Source organism: Pseudorca crassidens, chromosome 1 (genome assembly GCF_039906515.1).
Source record: "Pseudorca crassidens isolate mPseCra1 chromosome 1, mPseCra1.hap1, whole genome shotgun sequence".
NCBI classification, from domain to species: domain Eukaryota; kingdom Metazoa; phylum Chordata; class Mammalia; order Artiodactyla; family Delphinidae; genus Pseudorca; species Pseudorca crassidens.
In genome coordinates this window covers 110,691,830-110,718,796 of record NC_090296.1, presented here as the reverse complement: position 1 = coordinate 110,718,796, position 26,967 = coordinate 110,691,830, and the positions used below count along the sequence as shown (strand labels likewise).

The 26,967-nt window shown below is 46.4% G+C and overlaps 1 protein-coding gene across 3 annotated transcripts in view; it reads right to left on the bottom strand.

Annotated features, from left to right (window-relative positions):
- The window catches only part of TLN2 (talin 2), a 450,451-nt gene extending 424,688 nt beyond the window's left edge, over window positions 1–25,763 (bottom strand). For all 3 annotated transcript variants that reach the window (XM_067749188.1, XM_067749208.1, XM_067749197.1), the window contains exon 1: window positions 25,605–25,763. The gene's annotated coding sequence lies outside the window, so the exon portion shown is untranslated. The remainder of the gene's footprint in view (window positions 1–25,604) is intronic.
- Between the last annotated feature and the right edge of the window lie 1,204 nt (window positions 25,764–26,967).

Below are 26,967 nucleotides of genomic sequence, written 5' to 3'. Positions count from 1 at the left end.
CTGTCCCATTTGGTCCCCACCATTTTCTGAGTGACATATCAATGAGTGGATTTAAGAGATAAGGAATCTGAGATTGGCCACAGTGGGGGAATTGCCCAAGGCCCCACCACTTCCCAGAAAGACCCTTCCTTTCTCCCCGTGCCACATCCAGGGATGGGCGGGGCAGGGGAGGCATGCTGTGTCCTCTCTACCTTTAATACCAAGAGAATCCAAGACAAGCCAGAATGCAGCTAACCGGAGATGAGAAACCACACATTGGTCTGAAAATGAATGGGGAGGGGAAGGAAGGGGGACCAGGAGGATAAAAGGGAGGGAAAGGTCTGAAAATGTTACTTTTTACATTTTTGTCCCACTAAATACATAATCCTCCAGTGGTGCCCCCTCACTGACCACTGGCACTGTTGTGGCCAAGAGTCAGGTGCTCAGTTCCCACTACCAGGCTTGGGGTCCTCAGAAGCTTTTCTTAGCTCTAACTTCACAAACCTCCATCTAGACTGGATTGAGTTCTTGCACAACCCAGATGCCAAGTCTGAGGTTCCCACAGTAGGGTTAAATCAGGCAGGGAAAAGAATGTTCTGAGCCAGTAATTGAAGAATGATCAAGTAACGGAAGCAACATCTGAGAGGAAATTTCTGTACATGAACACTGTCATTCAACTCAAAGTTTCTTGGCGAGACCTTAATAAGTCCAAGGCAAAGCAATTTTCTAAGATTCCTCAGGCATTAGAGGAAGCATAACGTGCTTGGGCTAAAAGGCACATAAAGACTTACCACTTCCTTTAGAGAAAGCCCAGAAACTAAGCTGGTGAGGAAACAAAGGTTCTTCCTGATTGGAGGGGAAAAAAGAAAGAAAGGTATTGAAAGAAACAAGTCAGGGAAAGAGGGAGACAAATTAAGTGATTTTAATTAATTTATAAAGGCAGGGTAAGCCAGACACAACAGCAAAGTTTGAAACCGAGCAGGACCCTTTGGGGCCTTCCCAGGTACAAACGTCCCTCCATGTCCCCCATTTCCTGTTTGTAGAAAAAAAAAAAGCTTTAGTCTCCTAGGCTTCCCTAGAGCAGACTCAGGCAGTTAATGATTAGAACAATAGAGTCACAGGCCTCCTAGTTCCTCCCAAAGGGATAGAGATAACACTCTGATGCATATCTTTGAGTTGTTCTGCAGAAACTAAGACCCCCATCCAGGTGGAGGACGGTGACTACATGCTGACCACAATCATGTAATCCCCAGACCAGCTGGAACCAGAAGGTTGATGATTGAGATTCCTGAGACATCACCCTGTTACCTCACTACCAACCAATCAGAAGCAGGTCCACGAGCTGATCACGCACCCTGCAAGGCTCACCCTTAATGTTGCCTTTAAAAACCCTTACCTGAAAGCCATCAGGGAGTTCAGGTCTTCTGGGCACAAGCTGCCCCTGCTTGCTTGGCGCCCCACAATAAACACTGTACTTTCCTTTACCACAACCCAGTATCAACAGATTGACTTTGCTGCGGCGTCAGGCAAATTTTGTCAGATACAGAATTATCCCCCGAGACCTTCCTGTCTTGGGGGAAAAGGAGGAGCCTTTGCCAAGGGGTGCCCCTAGACCTGGTGCCACCTCCGAGGCACTCCAAACTTGAGCTCGAAAAGCTGGTTTGTAACTCGATCTGCACATGTATATGAATTGGTAAGATTTCTGAGCCAGGCTGCAACTGCTGTCCGACCTGGGTGCTCTGGGTTTGGAGCGAGAAAAAAATGGCAGCTTTGGGAAATGGAATGGGAGCAGAGCCTCCAAGTCATGGGATAGCAGAGCTTTAGTCCAACCAGTTTTTTCAGATGAGGATCCTAAGGTCAGAGAGGAGAGATAATTGTCTAAGGTCAATGTCTACATCAGAAGCTAGGAACCCCTATGAACTAAGGGAGAGCCCTGATTCCAGGATACTCAAGCTCCCCTCACCAGGGAAAGGGGGCAAGGCGGCTCCCATAAGGTAAATGCTAAATAAGCCTCTCTCACAACTGCCTGAGAGCCGCCTCTATGAAATGTAATCATCAAGGAAGATAGAGCTCTATCTCCTAGTTTCCTGGAAGTGGGCCTAACTTCAGTTGTCAGCAGACTCCAAATTGCAAGCCCTACCTCCAGGGGTAAAGACATGACAAAGGTAGCAATTCTATCTTGAAGACAGGAATACAATGCATTGTGTATCCACCCAGCTACCTGAAAGACGAAGAATTCTTTCCACCTTTGCAATCTCTAGCTTTGCAGTCCTTGCAGCAGGATGCCTGCGGAGGGGCATCAAATTCAGGTTTAATGCTTATTCAATGACAAAATTGCTTTCTCTCTCTTCTTTCTTTGTGGTAAGGTGTTCTGGGTTGGAAGGAGATTTTGGGTTTGATTGTATTTTTCTAACACTCCTCACAGAAATCACCCCAGCCTCCACCCAGATCTGACCTCCTAGAAGTTATTTTTAAGTTATTTTTCATTGTAGTTCTCTTAAACTAAAACAGGGTACAATTATGGCCTTATGATGTGATTGGCCATTCAGACGGGGAGGGCACCCTCACAACCCACTCAGAGATCCTAAAAGAAAAGCTGGAACTTGGTCCTCTAAACGCAGAGATTGTCTGGGGACAATCTCTTCCATCAGCCCCCACGCACCCCAAGGACCACAGATTCCAGCCAGGGAAACAGTCCCAGCAGGTGCCACAGCCCCTGAGCTGGCTGACTCCTACCCTTAGCACTGACTGTGCCCTCGGCCAGGAAACACTATGGCAGCTGCCCCTCCCTCTGGGTAACCCCTAGCAGAGCAGGAATCCTTTCTTACTCTGCCCAGGACGTTCCCCAACACAGAGAAGGCATGAATGAATGGAATCCTTTAACTCTTCCTCTTTTCCCTCAAGTCAATACTATCTCCGCACTCTGTTTCAGCTGGAAACATTTGTTCCACCAGGAAATGTTTCTCAAACAGAGAGCTCTGTTTCAACTGTTGCAATGAAAACGTCCTTTCAAGAGAAGGATGCTCATCAAACACGTCTGCTATCACACAGCCAGCAGAAACACAGGTGAAACACATCCGCGTCTTAACCCTGCCGCTTGCTGGGACATTTCCTCAGCGGAAACCTGTCTCTCCGCAAGGCCCTCAGCCAGTTTTGTCACCTCTCCCGTCCTTTCCTCCCTGAGACCTGTCCATCTCTGTCTGTCCCTGACAGGAACATTGTCAAAAGCATCCCTGAGAGGAAATGTTCTGAAACTGATTTGTCCAGTCACCACCACAGCATGCTTTTTGCAGAGCCTAGTCTGAGGTGAGCTGGATGAATCTATCCGTCCAGACTGTGGGCTGTCGTTAAATATTTCTGAGCACTAATGGAGATCTAGCTCTATTTACCCCATCGACTTGGCCTGGGTTACCAGAACAAGAACCCAGCCCAATGTGAATGCTTTGGGAAAGGACCCACCAGTCTGCACATCCAGTTTTTTGCTGCTTAAGAACTATACGGCAGTGGTTCTCAAACCTTGGTGTGCATCAGAGTACCCTGAAGAACTTGTTCCAACACAGGTTCCTGGGCCCCTGCCCTAGAGTTATAAATCAGGAGGTGGGGGAAGGGCCTGAGGACGCTGCTTCTCCAAGCAGTTCCCAGGTGATAACTGAGGCTGCTGGTCCCAAGAGTACACTTGGAGCAGCTGAACACAGCACCTCAGTCACCAGCTGAATGACAGAGCTGGCTTCTTACCGAACTGGCCTGGCAGCACGGCCAAGCCCGGTGGTTCTCAAACCCAGTCCCACTGGAAGCCCCCTGGGTTTTCAAACCCAGTCCCCCCACTGGTATTCTACCACTGAATCAAAGCATGGGATTTCCCCTCAATTTTCAAAGCAAACTAATAAACCTCTGGCACTAATGACTACTTGCTTCTGTTATCATCTAAAAGGACTTAATTTCTCAACAAATTATGTATTTTTGTTAATACTTCATTGATATATATAAAATAGGTAAGCAACAAGGACCTACTACATAGCACAGGGAACTATACTCAATATTTTGTAATAACCCATAAGGAAAAAGAATCTGAAAAAGCATACATGTATGTGTGTGTGTGTATGTATATATGTGTGTATATATGTATATGTGTGTGTGTATGTGTGTGTATACATAACTGAACCACTTTGCTGTACACCTGAAACTAACACAACATGGTAAATCAACTACACTTCAATTAAAAAAAACACGAGTTCAACCAATATGACATATGGTTGATAAGAAGTTGTAATGGCTGGCTGACACAGCCAACACCACACGGAAGGACACCAAAATACAGGGCACTTGGCCTCCAGCTCAAGTCCCACTTCGCCAAGGCATCTATCTCCTTTGACCACGGCAGCAGGATGTTCTAATCACTTAACACGTCCCAAGACCACCGGACAAAAGAAGGGTTTTATTGCCCTCAAAACTCAATCTAGTGGACAAAATAAAATGGGCACACACATTATACTTTTTTTGTGTGTGGTACGCGGGCCTCTCACTGTTGTGGCCTCTCCCATTGCGGAGCACAGGCTCCGGACGCGCAGGCTCAGCGGCCATGGCTCACGGGCCCAGCCACTGCACGGCATGTGGGATCTTCCCGGACCAGGGCACGAACCCATGTCACCTGCATCAGCAGGCGGACTCTCACCCACTGCGCCACCAGGGAAGCCCACATTATACTATTTTTAACCAAGGCAATGTGTAACCTATTGCTAAGCTGTGTGACATAAATATCACAGGCTTCACATTTTCCACACGAGCAATTAGGCATCACAGAAATGGCTACATCCTCCCCATGCCTCTGCACTGGAGTCCTTTAGGGTCCCCTACTCAAGCTAAAAGAACCATCGTAACGTTTGTCTTCCCATAGTTTAATTTTAAAAATGTAACATGCATCTGTCCTTGGCAAGAGCATATAAACCCATGCTCCAACTATGAACACAAACATTCTGCCCACATCCAGCACAGAGCTTGTCCCTTTCCTGTGTGCCACAGGTCACTCAATCTGGTGCCAAGACAAAGAGCCTGGTGTCACATCCCCAACAAAGGGATATTTACCGGCTTGTGATTTTTCTTTCCTGACCTTTATCCCTTGAATGCGTAAGGTGGACAAGCAAGTGAAACCAGCAGATTAAAATATTCTATTTCATTTTAAAAAAAGAAAAGAAAAGAAAAACCTACTATGTTAGCTTTAAAGGGGGGGTAGGGCCAGCACATCTGGATCCAATCATTATAAAATTTCACATTCTCAGCATCTTCCCTCCCATAGGGAAGGCAGCAGAGCACAGGGACAGAGCACAGATGGAATCCCTGGACCCTGACCCAGGCTTTGCCACTAACCCAATGCATGACCTTGGACAGAGTCCATGACCTCCCTAGGGCTCAGTTTCCTAAAGAGTCTTCCGGGCCACAACACACCCGTGGTAACTAGTAATAGGATTCTATTGTTGATGAATCTGTAATGACCTTCACTTTTCCGCTTGATTTTATCTGCAAAGATTCCAATTCTCCTGGGAGGAGTCAGAGCCATTGTTCCTTTCTCTCTGGGTCAGTCACTCCCCTTGCCCCTCCTCCCCTCTCCCTGGCGGTCTCTGCACTTCCCCATTTCAGCTTCTCCAAGAGGGGGCTGTGATGAGAAAGAATCCCCGGGAGAGCTTCCCGAATTGGCACTGACTCTCTCCAACTAATGTCTAGCACAGCAGGCCTTTAGTTCATCAAATAAGCTTCTAATTGTCTTTTTGGAAATGTGTGTGGACGCTTATTTGAAGCCATTTGGCAAATGCCTCGCACGGTATTTTCTCTGACAACGTGCTTGGAGAAGGAGGATTAAGGAGCCTGGAGGAGCGTTAGAGAAACTGCACTCCAACTGATCCTGTCCTTGGATGGAGATTAAACAACTTTTTCAGGGACCCACCACTGGTATGATGCAAACTTCTGCAGTCTCCAAGAACTCGCTGCCTTTGACATCTGGACCTAAGTCTCCTCCCAGGAACAGCGAGAAGGGGTCCTGACAGAGTCAAAGGATGCCAAAGACCATGGCACACTTGAGTGGTCCCAGCAGTGCTCTCCTGTCCCCAGGTGTCATTCTTCCCAGGTGCAACATTTAACAGGCTGGTGAGGGCCCTGACATCAGGCTGGAGACAGACCCTAAGAGTCAGTAAGAACCACAGTCAAGAGGATGTGTGATGAGCACTCAATTTGGAGTCAGAAACCTGAGGTCAAATCCCTGGCCTAGCCTCTCTTCCAGTTCCTCAGAAGAGATGATCAGACCTTGTTACTACTACCTCCCTGGTGTAAAATGTTGACAGGTGTCCCTGCCCTCTAGGCAAACCCTGCCCCAAATTTCTCGTGCATATACATTTATCTCAGGATCTTATTAAAATGCTGATTCTGAGTCCGCAGGTCTGGATGGAGCCCGAGAGTTCCAACGAGTTCCCTGGTGATGCTGATGTTGCTGATCCTTGGAAGGATAGCAAGCTTTAGATAGCAAGGACAAACAGATTTATGACCTCATCCAGGGTTTCTCAAATATCCCCAGTAAGAATCACATTGGGGTAACTGTTACATACACAGATTCTAGGGCCCCAACCCAGATGACTGCAGGCCAGGTGAGCTGTCAATTTAGCAAGTACTCGGGTGAGTCTTATTGTCAGAGAAGTTTGGGAACCCTGGTCTAGATCATCCGCATCTCTCATTCAAAGCTCCTACTCAGCCTGCGGCGGCCCTTGCTTCCTTTACATTGTTCTCCTCAGTTAACTTAAAATCTAGTAACATAGCTCGTGCTTCCGGGGGTTAGGGTTAGAGCACATTTAGAGCTGAAGGCTCTACGGCGCCAAGTCTTGGCGCACTTGGAAAATGATCATCTTTGTCCCACCTGAGCTCTGGCGGCCCCTGCGGGACTGAGGTAGGACAGGTGGCATCGCTATCTCAGCATGCTTACAATCATCACCAAGCTCCCTGGCTAGAAAGCGCTGCTCCCACCTCAACTTCATTGGTCAACGAACAAAACCAACCAAAACAGCCCTCCAATACATCCCCACCGTTGTTCTTCAGATGATCCAAAACAGAGGAGAACAAACAAACATACCAAACTCCCATTCTGAGGTTGTCTACATGAGCCAATGCAGCACAGAGGTGAGAAATATACACATATCTCCATTGACTCACCCTAACAAATGACAGCTAATTACCATGTGCCCAGGAGCATGCACAGTCTGCTTTGTATTTATTATCTCATTGAATCCTTGCAACAAAGCCTTGATTTGTCTGTTTTATTGAGGACACGGAAGCTTACAATGGTTAGAGGACTCCCCCAAGGTCACACTATGAATGGCGGTCACTGTATAATAGGTTCCTACATGTAACCCTTTGCAACAATCAACCCTCTTCTGATTTGTTTTAATGCCTCCTGCTCACACATACAACCTCCCAAACTGTGCTTTCCATGAGATCAGGGCTCAGGTTGCGCCGTATCCACCATGCACCTCACAGACACTCAGAAAAAGATTTGTCAAACTGATGAATGACTTCAAAGCCAGGGTTCCTCCACGATAACAAGGTGCCTCCACCCTACAAGGCTACAGGCGCACCTTGGTTTAAGAGACTCCCAACTGATAAAATATGAATTTATAAGACCTAAGTTGGAGAAAGGATACAGAGGCCTGAAGGATTCTTCTCCCACCTCAGCCATTCCGCCCTCACATCTGGACAAGCCACTTGGCCTCTCAGTACCTTAGTTTCTCCATCAGCATGATGGTTTAATTCATCCCCCAAACCTTTGTGAACTCCCACCACGTACTAGATGTGGCACTAAGATGAAGATGATCAAGAAGAATGGGTGGGAGGTCAATCCCGTCCCTCAGAGCCCTGTGCCACCTCCACTCCCCCCACCCCACTAAGCACCAACCTAGATAAAGCACACAGAACGCTTTTCAAACATGTATGGAACAGAGATGGACCTAGGAGAGTCATTTGCATCACAAACGAAATCTTTAATTCGAAAACTAATTCACGAAAAGAACGGCTAAAGTGACAAGTTCCCCTGACACATTTTTTGAGGCAGGTTCATTTAAGTATTATTATGTACAGTAAATTTCACCCTTTTTAAGTGTATAGTTCTATCCATTTTGACAAACACATGCAGTTCCTGCTGCAGTGTTAAAAAAATAGATTATTTATCTCTAACTTTTCAAGAATACATTATATAAAGTGATGAGGGCACGTATGGCCCAAAGACACAAAATTAATCTTAGCTCTTCTTTCTAAAAGTGAAGGTCCTCATTCTGCCAGAAGGAAGAACCTAGAAGTAAAAATCTTGTCAGGGCGGGGTGGTAGGGTGGGGTGGGATCAATTTGCAGATACATCTGCAAGGCAAGGAGCAGAGAGTACCAAGATCTATTGGTCAAGGCAGTTGAATTTCCTTTACTAATTGGAGAGTCCCTCCCCTCAACCCCACATGCTCTCATGTGAAAGCATTTACCAATTTTTTTAAATATACAGACAGAGCCCAAGAACACAAACCTATTTCTACCAAAGGTCATCCTTAACCACTTGTACAGTTTAAAACCACAAAGCTGGGCTTCCCTGGTGGCGCAGTGGCAGAGTGTCCGCCTGCCAGTGCAGGGGACACGGGTTCGTGCCCCGGTCTGGGAAGATCCCACGTGCCGCGGAGCGGCTGGGCCCATGAGCCATGGCCGCTGAGCCTGTGCGTCCGGAGCCTGTGCTCCGCAACGGGAGAGGCCACAACAGTGAGAGGCCCGCGTAACGCAAAAAAAAAAAAACCCACAAAGCCTCCTTGAATTAATTCCAAAAATCTCTAATAAATTTCCCATTACTATCAATGCTCCAAAGGAATTTACCTGGACAAGGAACATAACTTTTCGTTGTAAGACGTATCTTAAAATGAATTGCACGAGCTTATGTACAAAACAGGGGGATGATTGTTCAAAGCGAACTCTAACAATCTGTCAAAATTACATCCCTGATGCAGAACAAGGTCCTAGTAACTTCAGACTACAAACAGCATTACAAGCCGGAAAATGGCAACAAATGCCAATGTTGATTGTTTGTAAACAGATTGTTTTTAACCTTACTATGTAGCTAGCTTCTGGTAAAAAGCACAACTGTTTTCCAAGCCCTAGCTCAGTGGCACTCAAACCTCAGTATACCTAACAATCTTCTGATTATGAAAACTCCCTATTCTTGGACCCCACACAGACATACCAAATTAGAATATCTGGGGACTGGGCAGCTAGAGTATTTAACCTTATTCCTGGGTAATTCTGAGAGTACTGACCTAAGGACCACACTCTAGGAAAATGCAACCCGCACTAAGAGAGCATGTGTTTTGTTATATAGGCACTAAAATAAAATCGAGTTGGGACTTCCCTGGTGGTCCAGCGGTTAAGACTCCGTGCTCCCAGTGCAGCGGGCCCGGGTTCGATCCCTGGTCAGTGAACTAGACTCCGCATACCGCAAATAAAAATATCCCACGCGCCGCAAAGAAGACCCAGCGCACCCAAATAAATAATTTAAACAAATAAATATTTTTTAAAATAAAAATAAAGTCGACTTGGTGAAGTAACTTGGACACTGACCCTGAGTATGGGTTATAATCTATAGGCTAATGGCCAAGATTTAGAAATGTTGTCATTATTCAGAGAGATTATCATTGTACTATCAACAGATGAACTACACAGTGACAATCTTTTATTAATATTCACTTGCCAGTTCTAAATGTGGTCCCCAGACCAGCAGCTCAGAATTCTTGAGCCCCACCTGAGAAAGAAAATCTCTGGGGGTGGAGCCTAGGAATCCCGGTTTCAAAAGCTTCTCTAGGTGATTCTTTTGCACTGGGCATGCGCCATCACATTTCAGTTCACGCAAATACATTTTATAACCATAAATACTTAACAGTCACAATTTTTTCTTGTCTTGTCCTCTTGCCAATTCTGTTTTTGCTCTGATAAAGCATGCAATGTTTGTCATCACATGGCCTCAACTTATCTCCCACCTGTTCCCCACTGTGGTGCAAGGTGCATCTGTACAGCACACAAAGTTCAAGACAGATTTATTTTTCATTAGCTGAGTGACACTGAGCACAGCCTGGCAGCTGACCCTCCCCATCAGTTTGGTGGCAGGGGTACCATCTAAGAAGGTGATCCCCTTGGGCTCAAAGCACCCCAATTCCAGTGAGCACCTTCCCAGGATGCCTCCTAGGGCCTCCCATGCAAGCCACCAACTGAAAATTAAATGGGAACCTGGCAGTATTGGTGGGTTCTCCTGCAAAAAATATTATGTCCATGGTAGACTGCATTCATTCTCACATGTTGGAGTGCATCACAATCTCCAGAGGAAATGATAAAAATACAGATTCCTTGGTTGTAACCTCAGCTTCTAGTTCGGTAGTATTCCAGAAAGTCTCCTAAATCTGTATTTTTAACGAGTCTCCCAGGAGATTCTTATGCATATCAGGACTTGAGAAATCACCAGTGTTATAGGAGAAACCTAGGATACAGAGGAGAAAATCTGAGCTTGAATCAAACTTAGCCAGTATTTAGTGTGTAAACCTTGATACACTTCAATTTCCTCAAAGTAGAAATAATACCTGCCTGCCATGATCATTATGATGGCTAAAAATAGAGACAAGACGTTAGGAAAATGTAAAGTCCCAGGTGTAGGTCAGTGAAACTCGGCAGGTGCAGAATTCCGCCACTATAATGGACGAGGGTCCCTTAGCCTAAAGAGGTAACTTCAGTAACAAGCATTCCATGTCACATGCTGATTCTGAGAAACAAGTCAATTTGACAATCTATGTTATGCCTTGAATCGCATCCCCTCAAAAAAGAAATGTTGGGGACTTCCCTGGCAGTCTAGTGGTTAAGACCCTGAACTTCCACTGCAGGGGGCACGGGTTCGATCCCTGGTTGGGGAACTAAGATCCCACATGCCGCGTGGCATGCCCCCCCCCAAAAAAAAGAAAGAAATGTTGGAGTCCTAACTTCCCAGTCTCTCAGAATGTGACCTTATTTGGAAATAGGGTTTTTACAGAGGTAACCAAGTTAAAATGAAGACATTACGGTGGGCCCTCACTTATCTATTGTGACTGGTGTCCTTATAAAAAGGGGAAATTTGGACACAGAAACAGACCTGCCTAGGGAGAAGATGGCCATCGACAATCCAAGGAGAGAGGTCTGGAACAGGTGTTTCCTCACAGCTCTCAGTAGGAACCAACTCTTGCCAACACCTTGATCTCGAACTTCCAGCTTCCAGAACTGAGGCAGTAAAATTCTGCTGTTTAAGCCACCAGCCTGTGGTAAAGTGATGCTCAATCTGTCAGGTTCCAATTCAGGAGCAAAGTGCCCCTCTCTGACTCCTTCTGTGAGGGACATTCGGCCACCTGATGCTTCTCAGATTCCACAGGGCTTGTTCTCATATCTTCATCAGGTATGTTCATAAAACTGCACATACCCTATTTGTCAGGTCCAACAGAGAGCCAGCTCTGGGGGGACAGGGCATCACTACTGGCTCTGCTGTGCAGTCTGGAGCCTGTAGCAACTGTCACAAACTCAGAGCCCTAACATAACTGCAAGTTCACCAGCAAGAGTCAGCAAGTGGTTTTTCATTCTTATAAAATTGTGCAAACCTGCCCTGCACAGCCAATCACTCTCCCTTTTCCTCTGTCAGGGCAGCACCCATGGCCAGCTTCTCGCTTCCAGCTGGTCTGAGAGCTGGCAGGTCACCCTCAACATGCAGGTACCAAGAGGCCCTAATCAAGAGCACCCATAAAAACCCTCAGGAGATGATTCTCTCCAACTGGGTTCAGCTTTCATTCTTGCCTAAGTAGCTCAAAACACACTAGGGAAATGCCCCCAAAGAAAATATAAAGCCATTCCAAGATGCATTAAAACTGTAACCCTGCAGGGTCTTACTCAGTAACCAGAGGGAGTGTGGGAGAGAGGGGGGCAGACCGGCCTGGTTGAAATGATTGTCCAGCATCAGGAAGGAGCCGTGTCTCTCCAGAGTGCAAGGCCGGCAAGTATCTCCCCTGCTGGGCAACTGTCCCCAGTGCCCTGGCTGATTTTACCTCCTACACACACTTCCTGGGTGACTTCTCCTAGGAGCCTCCCTAGGGAATTTTAAAAAACAGGGTCCAGGGCTTCCCTGGTGGTGCAGTGGTTGAGAGTCCCCCTGCTGATGCAGGGGACACGGGTTCGTGCCCCGGTCCGGGAAGATCCCACATGCCGCGGAGCGGCTGGGCCCATGAGCCATGGCCGCTGAGACTGCGCGTCTGGAGCCTGTGCTCTGCAACGGGAGAGGCCGCAACAGTGAGAAGCCCGCGTACCGCAAAAAAAAACAGTGACCAGGTCCCGCTCTCAGAGATTCCAAATCAGGGGGTGGTTTGGGAACCACCACAATCAGCAGGTTTAAGGAGCTTCCCTGGTGGTTCTGATGCACACCCAGAGCATAGAATCACAGTCATGAATTAAAGTCGGGGTCCACCCAGACATCCCAGGAAAAGAAGAGAGTGCCCAGTGGTGGTCAGGAGAGTGGGACTCCAGTGCCAGCTTTGCCAAGTGGCGCCAGTCAGTCTCATCCTTCTGGGACTCAGTTCCTTCCCTGTCAAAGGGAGAGGCTGACCTAGAACCATTCAGACTCCCTTTTTAAAGAAATAAAACACTGATGATAAAAATAAATATGTCCCACAAAGACATCTACTCTTTCTTCCTGGATGTACTAGGCCCGACGGCTTTGTGGCTGCATGTCAGGCTGCCCGTGGCTGACATCTTACCCAGAGGGAGAGCTCCTTTAACCCCGAGGGAAGGGCCCAGGAGTGACAGGTGCTGAGCCCAATGGAGAGCCCTTTAAGGAGAAAATTAAGCCTCTTAAAGTGCCCTCAATGTAACCTCTCAAACCCAGGAATAATCTACACTCCCCTTGGAAGATTTGCCACACATGATCTCAGGCCACACTCGGGAAATTATCTCCACTTACATCAAACTAGGTCCCGGACACGGATGCCAAGTAATTCAATGGGCAGTCCCGAAGCATGCAAACAGAAAGAGAAGAGAGCGGTCTTGATTTAAATACACGAAGTCTGAAGCCTGGGAGCTTGCGAGAGTAGTTCAGAGGGCAGCAAGGCACCCTCTTGCTGCACCATCTGCAGGAATTCACTCAGCCAGGGCCTCAAACATCGTATGAGGAAAAGGAGACATCTCTCTGTGCGGTCAAGTGGACCCTGGGGACAAGTGATGCACCAACAATTCACCAGAACATTGAGGTCAGTGATAAACACTTAAGACAAGTGAACTTAACGTCTTCAACCCAGCAGTGAGTTACCAAGCAGACTGTTTAAGAGCCCCTCTTCAGAGATAAAAGCGAGAGGCAGCCATTTGTCTCTGTCTAGCTGTCCTCAGCAGGTGCTTTCCACCACTCAACAAGTATGTAACAAGGACAGGATTCATTCATTCAGTGCTTGAACCCCTAACTCTCAGCACATGACCTAAGAAACACTGCCCCCGAGGGACAACACTTTTCCGCCTCAACATTGCTCTCTTCCTTAGCTCCAATCTGGAAAACAATGACTTTACCTCGTGGAAGGCTAACTCTATAACCAGCAAGTTTTCTTCATCAATTACTCACATTAAAATATTTTGTTGAATGAACCTATCTATGAAACAGAATCAGACTCACAGAATCAGACTTGTGGTAGCCAAGGGGAGGGATGGATTGGGAGTTTGGGATTAGCAGATGCAAACTAGTATATATGGGAAGGATAAACAACACGGTCCTACTATATAGCACAGGGAACTATATTCAATATCCTGTGATAAACTATAATAGAAAAGAATATGAAAAAGAATGTATGTATATGATAAATGAATCACTTTGCTGTACGGGAGAAATTAACACGACATTGTAAAGCGACTATACTCCAATTAAACAAAAATTTTGTTGATTATCTATCATGTGCCAGACATTGTTTTAGACACTTGGGGACACAAGTCCAAGGGATGTTTTCTCTCATGAGCTTACATTCTAGTGCTATGAGACAGACAATAAATGAATCACGTATGTAACACAGGCAGACCTCATGTTACTGCACCTCACTTTATCACGCTTTGCAGATACCACTGTTTTTACAAATTGAACGTCTGTGGCAACCCTGTGCCAAGCAAGTCTAACAGGACCACTTTTCTATCAGCATTTGCTCATCTCCTGTCTCTGTGTCACATTTTGGTAATTCTCACAATATTTCAAACTTTTTCAATATTATTATATTTGTTATGGTGATGTGTGATCAATGATCTTTGATGTGACACCTGTAACTGTTTTGCGGGTGCCACAAACTGCACCCATATAAGATGACGAACTTAATCAATAAATGCTTGTGTTCTGACTGCTACACTAACCTGCAGCTCTCCGTCTCTTTCCCTCTCCTCCAGCTTCCCTGTTCCCTGAGACACAATACTGAAATTAGGCCAATTAATAACCCTACAAAGGCCTCTAAGTGTCCAAGTGAAAGGAAGGGTCACACATCTCTCACTTTAAATCAGAAGCTAGAAATGATTAAGGTTAGTGAGGAAGGCATGTCAGACAGGCCAAAAGCTAGGTCTCTTGTGCCAAAAAGCCAAGCTGTGAATGAATGCAAAGGGAAAGTTCTTAAAGAGAATTGAAAGTACTACTTCAGTGAACACACAAATGATACAAAAGGGAAACAGCTTTATTGCTGATACAGAGAAAGTTTTGTCGGTCTGGATAGAAGAGCAAACCAGCCGCAACATTCCCTTCAGCTAAAGCCTAATCCAAAGCAAGGCCCTAAGTCTCCTCAATTCTAGGAAGGCTGAAAGAGGTGAGGAAGCTGCAGAAGAAAAGTGTGAAGCTAGCAGAGGTTGGTTAGTGAGGCTTAAGGAAAGAAGCCGTCTCCATAACAGAAAAGTGCAAGGCAAAGCAACAAGTGCTGATGTATTGCGTTGGCCAAAAAGTTCATTCGGGTTTTTCTCTAACATCTTGCGGAAAAATCCAAACGACCTTTTTGGCCAACCCACAGAATCTGCAGCAAGTTATCCAGAAGATCTAGCTAAGATCATTAATGAAGGAGGCTACACCAAACAACAGATTTTCAACGTAGATAAAACAGCCTTATACTGCAAGAAGATGCCATCTAAGACTTTCATAGCTGGAGAGGAGAAGTCAATGATAGCTTCAAAGGACAGGCTGACTCTCTTGTTAGGGGCTAATGCAGCTGCTGACTTTAAATTGAAGCTAGTGCTCATTTATCATTCTGAAAATCCTAGGATCCTTAAGAATTATGCTCAATCTACTCTGCCTGTGCTCTGTAAATGGAGCAACAAAGGCTGGATGACAGCATATCCAGTTTACAACATGGCTTACTGAATATTTTAAGCCCACTGTTGAGACCTACTACTCAGAAAAAAATATTTCTTTCCAAATACTACTGCTCATTGACGAGGCACCTGGTCACCCAAGAGCTCTGATGGAGACGTACAACAAGATGAATATTTTCCATGCCTGCTAACACAACATCCATTCTGCAGCCCATGGATCAAGGAGTCATTTCAACTTCAGGTCTTATTCTTTAAGAAATACATTTTGTAAGTCTGTAGCTGCCATAGACAGTGACTCCTCTGATAGATCGGGGCAAAGCAAATTGAAAACCTTCCAGAAAGGATTCACCAGTCTAGATACCATTAAGAACACTTATGATTCACGGTAAGACGTCAAAATAACAACATTAACAGGAATTTGGAAGACATTGATTCCAACCCTCATGGATGGCTTTGAGGGGTTCAAGATTTCAGTGGAGGAAGTAACTGCAGATGTGGTAGAAAGATCAAGAGGACTAGAATTAGAAGTGGAGCCTGAAGATGTTACTGAATTGTTGCAATCTCATGAGAAAACCTGAATGAGGAATTGCTTCTTACACATGAGCAAAGAAGGTGGTTTCTTGAGATGGCATGTATTCCCAGTGAAGATGCTGTGAAGATTACTGAAATGACAACAAAGGATTTAGAATATCACATAAACTTAGCTGATAAAGCAGCTGCAGGGTTTGAGAGAACTGACTCCAATTTTGAAACAAGTTCTACTGTGGGTAAAATGCTATCAAACAGCACTGCATGCGACAGAGAAATTGTCCGTGAAAGGAAGAGTCAATCAGTGCAGCAAGCTTCATCGCTGTCTTATTTTAAGATGTGGCCATAAGCACCCCAACCTTCAGCCGCCAGCTCCCAAACTGGTCAGCAGCCATCAACATAGAGGCAAAACCCTCCACCAACAAAAAGATCATGACTCTCTGAAGACTCAGAGGATGGTTACCACTTTTTTGCAATAAAGTATTTTTTAATTAAGGTATGTACATTGTTTTTTTAGATGTAATGCTATTGCACACTTTTAATAGACTACAGTACAGTGTAAATATACACTGGAAAACAAAAAATACGTAAGACTCTATTTTGATATTCACTTTATTGCCGTGGTCTGGAACAGAAGCTACAATATCTCCCAAGTATGCCTGTATCAGGGAATAATAAATGATATGAAAACAAAGAAGAGGCTGAGAGCAGGGGCTGGGGGATGCCAGGGAGACCTCTAAGGAGGTGATACTGGAGCAGATTCCTAAGTCAAGTCAAGTGTGAGAGAACAGCCCCCTCCTTCAGAAGCCAGGACGGGGAGATACAGCAGCAGAACAGGAGCTGGAATGGCCAGAGTGCAGGAGGAGAACCAGGTTAGGATTGCAGTGCAGAAGCCAAGTGAAGACAGCCAAAGAGAGAGCTGGCTAACTGCTGCCGAGAGGCTGCAGGCGATGACAACTAAGAGTTGGCCATTAAGTATCACTGGCACCTGAAGAAGCATGGTTTTGGTGAAGAGGGGGTGGGGGGTGGGCAAGAAGCCAAACTGGGGTGGGTTCAAGACAGAATGAGAGGGGAAAGCGGGCAAAATGTATGACAGTTCTTTTAGAAAGTACTTACTCCAAGGGAGAATGAGGAATTGGGAGAACAGCCGACTAGGATAGTGGGTTGAGAGTGTTTTGTGGTTGCTGCTTTCTCCCTTAAGATGAGAGATACTAGAGCATGTTTCTCATGGAGATGATCCATCAGAGGGAGAAAACTAATGATGCAGAAGGGAAAGGAGATTCGTGCATGAGTGAGAGCCTTGCATGCCAACAGGGAACGGGCTCCAGTTCACATGTGGTTCCAGTGCTGTGTGGTTACGGTGCAGGGAGGCTAGCAGATTTAGCACGAGGAGATGATGAAACTAGTTCCTAATTGCTTCTTTTTTCTCCGTGAAATAAGCCAAGTCCTCAGCTGAGAGTGGGGTGGGGACAGAAACATAGTGGGCTGGGCAGTGTCAAGAGTCCGCCTTGAGGTTTATGGTCATAAATCAAAAGCAAGACGATGCAGATGGCTGGTTTTCTCCAGCCAGGTTCATCAGGCTGAGGCAGGAGCACAGTGGGCAGAGGGTGGGGTTTTCCCAGGAAAGTAAGATGAAGGGAGAAATGGTCAAAGAGGTTGAGGGTGTATGGAAGCACCTGGGGGTCGGGGTGGAGGGGAGAGTGGTAGGCGGTAATAAGTATGATGGACAATGAAGTGGAAGGGTCACCAGGTCAGAGGCCCATGTAGGGGGCAGGATAGGTGGAACAGGGTAATAACAGGAATAAGATAAAAGAGAAAAGGTGAGGGTCAGACTGGAATGCTTGTCAAGATTTTGGTGGAGGTACAGTTACTGGTAATGATAAGGTCCACAACTGTGGTGCAAGTTTAGTGGGTAATAAAATCAACTTAGTGGGTCATGACCAGCAATTTTTTTTTAATGACACAGAATAAAAAGTATGCAACTACATTATACCTAGTAATGGGTAAACATGTTCGTGAAACTTGTTTCAGTTGTATGTGTATTTGCATTGGGTCTCACATAAGATGTATTTCTCCTATGGATCGGGGTTAAAAAAAACTCCCAGGACACCAGGGCAAGGCTTCTCTACCATGGCACTGCTTACATGTTAGCCCACGTGATTCTCTGTGGTCAGGGCTCTCTGGTGCATCGTAGGGCGTTTAGCAGCATCCCAGGCCTCCCCTCACTGGACGCCCGTAGCACCCCCTAGGCATTGCCAAATAGCCTCTGGGTGGCAAAACTGCTGAGAACCAGCAGCCTAGAAATAACCATGGGAGGGATGGCTGAAGTAGCAAGAGGAAAAGATAACTAAAAGAGAGCTGGTCAAAGGACTGAATGGGGGGGGGGGGACAATCTATATAGATGTCCAAGTTACCAAAAATGTTGATGGGAGGAGGGACTGTGAGCCAGATGAACAAGATCTTCCAAGAATGAGGCAAAATAACTACGGAAGCCCGGGCGCCTAGAGCCCGTGCTCCACAACAAGAGAAGCCACTGCAATGAGAAGCCCGCACGCAGAAACGAAGAGCAGCTCCCACTCGCTGCAACTAGAGAAAGCCCGCGCACAGCAACGAAGACCCAACGCAGCCAAAAATAAATAAATTTAATTAATTAATTTAAAAAAAAAAAGAATGAGGGAAAGTGACCCAGAGGGCTGTAGCTGAATGTTCTCTACCCCAGCTACGCATTAGAATTACCTGGAAAACTCACCCACCAATGCCCAGGCCCCACCCAGACCAACCAAATCAGAATCCCCAGGTGACCCCAATGTGAAGCCAGGGTGGAGACGCCTACAGCAGATGCCCACTCTCCAAGGCCCAGCTGAAGTATGACCTCCTTCCTGAAAATTTCCTTCCTATTTCACTTCTTTTCATACACCCCACTCAGCACAACGAATCTTGCTTTGCTTATAACTTACATGTGAAATCATCAGAAAAGAAGAAAAGCACTAAAATTAAGCAGCTAAAAACAGAACAAGTGTTTATCTGCTGAAGAATTTTAGAATTAGGAGATCCGCTAGTGGGGAATCTTTCAGGGAAACTTCTTGAGCTTCAGGTCAGCCACTCCTCTGGAGGGTATCCAGACAAGTGAGGGTCCCCGGGCACAGCCCAGCACTTATGTGTCACTGATAAGCATTGTTAGAAATATGTCCCCTCTGGAGACACCGTAATAGACACTTGTTGAAATTAATGACTACTGTACTTCATCCCCACCCCACCCCAAATGCACCAATGAGTAGATTACAACAATTTAAGCACCATTTATTATCTGATCACGATTTGCTTCACAATACCCTTCACATGTAGGCAACTTTTTATTAAAAGCAATCAGTGACATCAAATCTTGAATATGTATGTATGTATGATGAAAAACAAGAAGACAGGAACCAGAGACTAATAGTCCTCTCTGCTTTCCCATGAGAAACCATTATAGAATATTTAAAATATCCCTGAACTCTGACGTTCACTGTTGATTAACCACACACAACCATGTACGAAACATCACTACATCCCCAAACACCTACAAAAGATACAGAAAAAAGTTAAGTAAAATAACTCAAATATTTCTTTTTCCCAGCTTGGTGAAACTGATAAAACTGAGTTAACTTGCCTTGATTGGCACCCTAACTTTCATCCATGAAAGGGCAGAGCACCGGCTAGACAAGAACACAAGAGCTGCAAAACAGAGGAAGATGTTCCTCTACACCAGTGGTTTGCAAAGTGTGGTCCAGCACCAGCGAGATCAGCATCACCTGGGAACTTGGTAAAAATGCAAATTATCAGTCCCCACCTAAGACTAACAGAATATGAAACTGTGGCCTAACAAAGTGGGTTTTAACAAGTCCTCCAGGTGACTCTGAGGCATTCTCTCCAGGAAACCACTGAATCTAAACCATGGTTTTCAAATTTGCAGCACAGCCCCGGCTTCCAGGGGGTTGAGATTCGGAGCCTCCCACTAGCATTCACAGAATCACGTGGTATGTACTTTTTAAAATGTGAACAGAGATTCCACTGCTTTTGAAAGTTTCATTTTTTTGTAGTGACTGCCAAGAACTGAAATACTATCAAGTTTCAAAAATCACATCAAGGGGCAGGACTGAAAATGGTACACAGGGAGAGCAATCAGCTAAGCTAAAGATAGTGTGGAAGGAGACCAGGGTTCAAATGCCAGCAGAGTCATTTAGCAGCAACTTTCTGGGGCTCAGGAAAACCAAGTTTGAGGAGATGCTGCTCCTCTCTAGGAAGCCTCTTCAGTTGGCCAGAAGACCCCACCTTCAGAATGGGATCAGAAAAAGTCAAGGGAAAGGAGACTGCTTGCTAAGAGCTTTCATGACTGCTTGTTGTCACTCTCCTGGGAGATAGAGGTAAATAGCTCTTCCAGAAGCCATGGCTTACCCTGAAGGAATTTACTTAAACTTGGGAAATCTCAGAATTTTAGAAGATAACTAACTGAAAGTTTCCAAAGAGACAAGAGATTGCTACAGAAGGCATCAGAGAAAACATGATATTGCCCAAATTTGTTTCTAAAATGGTTCCAGACAAATTTCCTATTCATTAACCAAATAACACTTTAAAGAGTTTTCATACAGAAAAGCCTGCAAGTCTGAGCCAGTAAACCATTCAAGGTGTATAAGGGGCAAGTTAACCACCCCTCTGCCCCAATGCTAATTTTAAACAATATTAAATTTTATGTATCCTTCCGTATCTTTCTCCAAGGTCATACACCTACTAGGGCTTCTTTTTTAAATCGGAAATAGGGTCATACTCTTGATACATATGATACTCAGCAACTCGATTTTATTTACATGTAATGTATCACAGACATCCTTCACAAAACAATCCATACTAGCTGTACCCTATTTTATCCATCCTACTGATGGACACTCATGGTGCTTCTAGTTTATTTACCGTAGTAATCCTGCAAGAAACATCCTCACACACAGATCCCTACATGCTGATGTTTTTACTTCTGTAAGAAAGGATTCCAAATATGCAACTGCTGGTTCATATGGCATACACGTTCCAAATTTTCACCAAAACTGTCTGCTTTCCCTAAAGGCTGCACCAGTTCATACTCCCCACAAGAGTCTGAGGGTTGCCCCCAACCCCCCTAATGGAGGTTGTTACCAATCTTTACAACATGAATTAATTGAACAGAAAACTAATATCTCTTTGTTTTTTAATTTGCATTTCCCTGACCATTATGTACGTTGAGGATCTTTTCACATGTTTATGATCATTTGTACCTCTTATCTCAGGAATTGCCTGTTCACATCCTTTGTATATCTTTGATCATGCTGGACTGTTCAAGTACTGTTTAATCTCACACTAATCCCCTCTCGCCCCCGGAATCTATGAGATGTGTCAAGTATAAAAGAATAGCACCCTCTAGGAACTCAGTATGTGGGGTGAGGCCAGGGGATGATTTCTTAGCTTGAAGTACATGGTAAGCCCTCAAAAACAATTTCTGAATAAGTGAATAGCAGGCTTAGAGAATTCTGTTTGTTAAGAGTGCAGCTAAGAGAGTAAAAAGGAAACACAAATATTCACTACTTGTTCTGCATATTCAGAACAGCATCACTTTGGCTGAAATTAAATTGTTGGTTAAGGGAGAAACAAAACCATGGTCTTGGCACTGACTCTGACAATGCACCTTGAAACGGGTGGCAAAAGAGCCCAGTCTTAATTCATAGCTCTGGGTGGTACATAAACAAAGGCTCTCAAAACCAAGCGACACCTGCCACTAAGCCACAGGCTGTTCGTTTGGTCAATGGACAGGAGAAGCCTACCTTAAACATTTTGTTCTTTTCTTGTTTTTTGTCTCCAACGCCATCCAAGATTTTTTAGCCTTTCAAAATCTCCTGCTTATTGGGGAAGGGGAGTGAGGAGGGCCTGCAGGGGGGTTTGACAGAGTTCAGATTCCTTAACTCTTTTAACTTTAGGCAAAACATCTGGTTATACCCAGCATTTATCCCCATTATTTGCAATAGTTCTGTTTGGCTTATGTCTTAACTAGTCTCCTTATTAAATATAAAAGTAATAGGATTAAAAACTTCTGGGGGAAAGTACTGTAATTAAAAAGGCACCAGTTGGGTACGGTAAGCTGTAATTCTGGTCCTGCTTATTAAGTTTTCCTTCTTGGCTTTAATTTTTTTTTTGTATCCATAAAAATAACTTTGAATTATTTAACTCTTTTTTAGTATTTCCTGTATTGGCTAAACACCACCCCAAATCTCCAAGAAAACATTATAACTCAAAAGTTCTGGAGTAGTAATGTCACAGAACACAAGTTTTAGATACTGTCCCAAGAGTCAGGCATGCCACACACACTACAACACACACACACACAGCCTGGTAACTTGACAGGCAACTCTCCAAAATGAATAGGCATTTTCTCACCTCCTGAAGTTAGAAAACCTTCTTAATAGGAAAAAAATTGCAGGAACTTTGATCAAGCCATGAGGTTATAATAAGAATCTGGCAACAGGCAACAAAGCACAATTTATAACACTTTGTTAAGAGAGGCATAAAAAAAATAAATAAATATTGAGGTAGTATACTTGAGAATGAAAACTGAAGGGTTTGTAATAAAACTTCTCTTTTTTAAATCTCTTATTTTAGCATTATTGAGAAAACTCCTTTAAGATTTTTATTATGTAATGTTTAGCACATGCACAAAAATGTGACACATATATATAAAGCACAATCCTAAGATGAATAAATACATCTTTAGATTTTCTTTTTTCCTGAGCATAGTTGGTAAAGATTTAAATTGTTCATCACCTGTAACCATCCTTAACTGTTCTTAGGAACAAATGATCTGCTGGGAGCCAGGAGTGGAGGAATGGGGGAATCAGTATAATTTTGAGCTATAAAAGAAACTGGGCTAAAGCAAAAAATAACACACACACACACACACACACACACATACCCCTATTTCTAAAACCTGACTTTGCTTAAAAATACTCTAGGGAACAGTGTTTGAAAAACCCTGAACAAGTAGATTTAACAGTAAGTGAGTTCAAGACCCATATAAATAAACCTTTGCCTAGAAAGAATTTCCCCAATAACTAATTGAACAGGATCATTTTAAAAGTGCACCTTCCCTTTGGAGGTAGAAGCACAACATCAATGCCAAAAACAGAAACTCTAATAACTCTCTAGTATCTCCTTGATAACCTGAGTGGGTACAAAGGCAGAGAGAAACCAGTGACTTCCCCGATCTGAGGAGCCCTGTGTTTCTGGGATTCAAGGTACCACTTCTAAGACTGGGAACTTTACAAAAGGGATGGAGGCTTTCAGCAACTGATTTGATTCTCTCCTAAATTAATTATGCTAATTCCAGATAAATGTATCTTAGGCTCAGGGTGTTCTCCACAATTCTAGGGCTCAGTGAAAACAAAATTAGCATTCGTGCAGGTATCCCTCCTCTCTCAAGGCCATTTGTCTTGTCACACCACCGCACCTCCAGGGTTTTTGCATGGATAACCCAAATCAGCCAACAAGGAAGATAAAATCTTGGAAACCCAATGGCTGACATTCCCACTAGAGGCATTTATTGAAGTGGACAGACGCAAGAGCAGCCTAATCCCTGACAACAAAGGGCGCATCTCCGAGATGAAAGCCTCCCCCCATCCCCTACATCCCCTCTGTGATCCCCTGAAGCCTCTCCAATGACAAAGCCCCAAAGTGCTGACATGACCTCAATAGTATGGCATCATTTCTCTCGCCAAGGAGAACGGCTGGCACGTTCCTGCCAGCGAACTATAGGTCAGCCAATACGCCCTTCCCCTGACCCTTCGCAAAGCAGAGATTACAATCTATTTCAAAAGTAGATTCCCCAGTGTCCACTCCTGAGGAGTCGCCAACTCCAAGCTCTGGAGGAGGGAGGATAGCGCGCAACCTGAAGAATGCCACAACTCAGCACCCCGGGTACTATCAGAAGCCAAAGTAAGTGGTACTAAGAGCACCAGGCTGCTTGTAATTTATTACATTTGGGGGGGTACAATTCTCCGGAACATCACCCCTACTCTCCTGTCTTTAACTGTGTCTTGCACAACGCCAACACTTCAGCTCATTCCTCTCTCACCGTCTGGAAATTGCCAGAGGTTAGTTTTCACCACGAGACAGGGACTGTGAATCAATCTCCTTTCCCCAGGTCACCTGGGCTCTTCACGGGCAGCAAAAATCCAAGTTTCCCCACGCGTCACCTGAAGCCCTAACTTCTGGAAACCCCCCCCTTAACCTCGCCCCACGAGCTGGCACCGCGGCGAGAGACGAGCACGCAGCCGCTGGCGCTGCGGCCGCAGCCAGGGAGGCGAGAGGAGGCTCGGACTGGTGTTCCGCCCCGGAACCCCCGCAAGCCAGGCCGTCGGCCCCGACGCGAAAACCGGGCGCCTCCTCTCCGCGGGGAGTGAGATCCCGCGTTCTGCGGAGCGCCCAGGCGGATCCCGGTGCCGGCAAAACGCTCCGCACCGGTGCCCGGCCGGGGGACGCGGCCAAGCGCACGGCTCCCGCGGAGCGTCCAGGCAGCCGCGGCGGCAGAAGAGGGGCGTGTTTCTTGCGCCTCGGGGCCCGACCGCTGCGTCTCGGCTGGACCGGGGAAGGCGGCGAGCCGAGCGTGCAGTCCCAGACGGCGGCTCTCGGCCCTCAACCCCGGCGGGCCGGCCTGGCGACGCGCTGCAGCCCGCGCGCCCTTGCGGGGACAGGCGCGGTGCGCGCCCTGCGGGGCCGCCTCAGTGCCGGCCTGGGCGCGCAAACTTTCCGAGAGAAAACCGCTCCAGCCTCTCCAGCGGGGGCGCCGCGCTGTCCCCCGGGCCCACCAACTGTTCGCCCCCTCCCCTCCGTAGCCAAGACCCACTGAAAATATGGCGCCCTCGAACGTCGCTCCTCGGTCCCCTCAGGGAATCCCGAAATGCCCGTCTCCAGGACCCCCGGCTCCCGGTGGGCGCGAAATTTCAGCTCCTGGGGCCGAGAAAGGAGAGGGCGCCCCTGGTCCAGCGCGAGGCCAGCGGCACTGAATCCCAATCCTCCCCTAGCTCTAGGTCCCTCAGCGGCCAGCAGTTTGCTAGTGGCGAGATTGCCAAGTAAAGGGGAATCGTGGAATCTGCAGGTCTGAGAGTCCGGGACTGGCAAAGGAGCTCCGCACCGGCCGGCTGTCTTTGCCTGGAGCCCGGCCGGAGACTTGTTTGCAAAGTGGCGCTGGAGTCGGGGCGACCAGTGCTGGAATGAAGCCGCTCCGCCTGCGCCAACTCTCCTGGCGCGGGGACCCGGCCGGGGCCGAGGGGACACTCCATGCAGGCGGGGCCGCTTTTCAAAGCCCAGTTACCGGAAACCCAGCGGGAGCCCCGCAGGGGACCGGCTGCCCACGGCTAGGAATCCGCTCTCGGGCGCCGGCTGCGAGGCTGTTTGCAAACCGCGGCGCCCGGGTCCAGTGCAGTGAAACATACAATGTGCGATAGACAGGTGCATTAATTTAATTTTATTTTTATTTTCTGCAAATAGCCCTCCTAGAACATCAAATCTGGGAGCTTTGCGGGGTTTTTTGCATCACTCAAGAGATGCAAAAGGAAGGGGAAAACCACCCACATTTTCCTTCTGTAGAGGGGAGGGAAAAGACACGAGAAATTCATGCAACGTGCATGCAGCTGGAGGAAGAGGAAAACCCGAGTGAGTCGTGAGCCTTACCGGCGGATGCATTTACTGTCTCACTGCAGAGCGCCTGCACCGGAGTGCAGCCGGCGACCCCCCGCGCGCCCGGCGACCGCTCCGCTCCCTCAGCCGCCTCAGCCGCTGCCGCCGCCGCTGGCTCCAGGCGCGGAACAAGAGCCGAGGGCGAGCGCGAGCGCACGGCCCGGGCGCGCCGGGAGGGCAGGAAGCGCGTCATCACTCGGGGACGGCGCGGCTCCGGTCCGGCGGTGGTGCAGCGCGGCAGCCGGGCTGGGCCGGCACGAGCTCCCGCGGGCCCCTCCTGAGTCTCTAGCCTGCTGTCCGGTGGGGAGAGGGTCCGCGAGGCAAGGCGACGCGCCGGACGAGCTGTCGCAGAACTCGGGCTCTGCCATGCAAGGGGGGGAGGGGATGCACCGTCTTGGGGAATGGGGCCCCTAGGTCCGCAGAGCGCTTCTCCTGATCGCTGGCCCGCCGCTGGAGGAAGCGAGGTGCGGTTCCGACGGGAAGACCCTGGTGGGCTCTGGGGTTCTACTGCGACTCTGTCGGCGGGAACCCGAAGCGGGATTGTCCCTCTCTGTAAATGTCACACACGCCGACACCGAAACTCAGCTGGTCAGAGGTCATTTAGGGATTTAGAGAACGGCTTTAGGCATATTCTTTTAAGTTCATAAGAAGAAATTTCTTCTGCCTACTGTGCCCTTAAATAAAGTCAATTGTATACCTTACAGTTACACAGCCCTTAGGAAATGTAGGATGACCTGAAACCATTTGAAGTTTAGGAAGCGAGGAGACAAATCACAAAACACTGTGTATTATATGATCCCATTTTTAAAAACTACGATGTGTGGAGAGAGGCAGAAAAGACTGAACACATAAACACTAAGATGTTAACTAGGTCTCAGTGATTGGTGAAATTGTGGGTGATTTTTCTTTTTCTGCTTAGTTCTAGTTTCTGATTTTTCTGTAAGGAACACATTACTTTTGTAATTCAAAAAAAAATTTTTTAATAAAAGATCTTGCATTTTTTTTCCATCCCAATATAAAATGACCAGAATTAACCCCTTTTCCCAAGAAATAGGTAGCAAATCTCTTTAGTTACTCATAAATGAAACTACTGCAACTTTTTAGTGTTTCTCAGAGCATGAAACTGCTATCCTTATGAAATGAAGATGATGTAAATTGACACTATCTTGAAGAAGTCCATTGGGACATTGGATAAGCCTGGACACTCTATAAAAACAATAGCATGTTATTGTCCCAGTTGATGGACTTGATTTTATTATGACCCCAGAGATCTTTATAACAGAGGATAGCTTTGTAACTTATTGCAGAGAATAAACTTTATAAATCAAAAAGCACGGGTAGAGAACCAATTAACAGG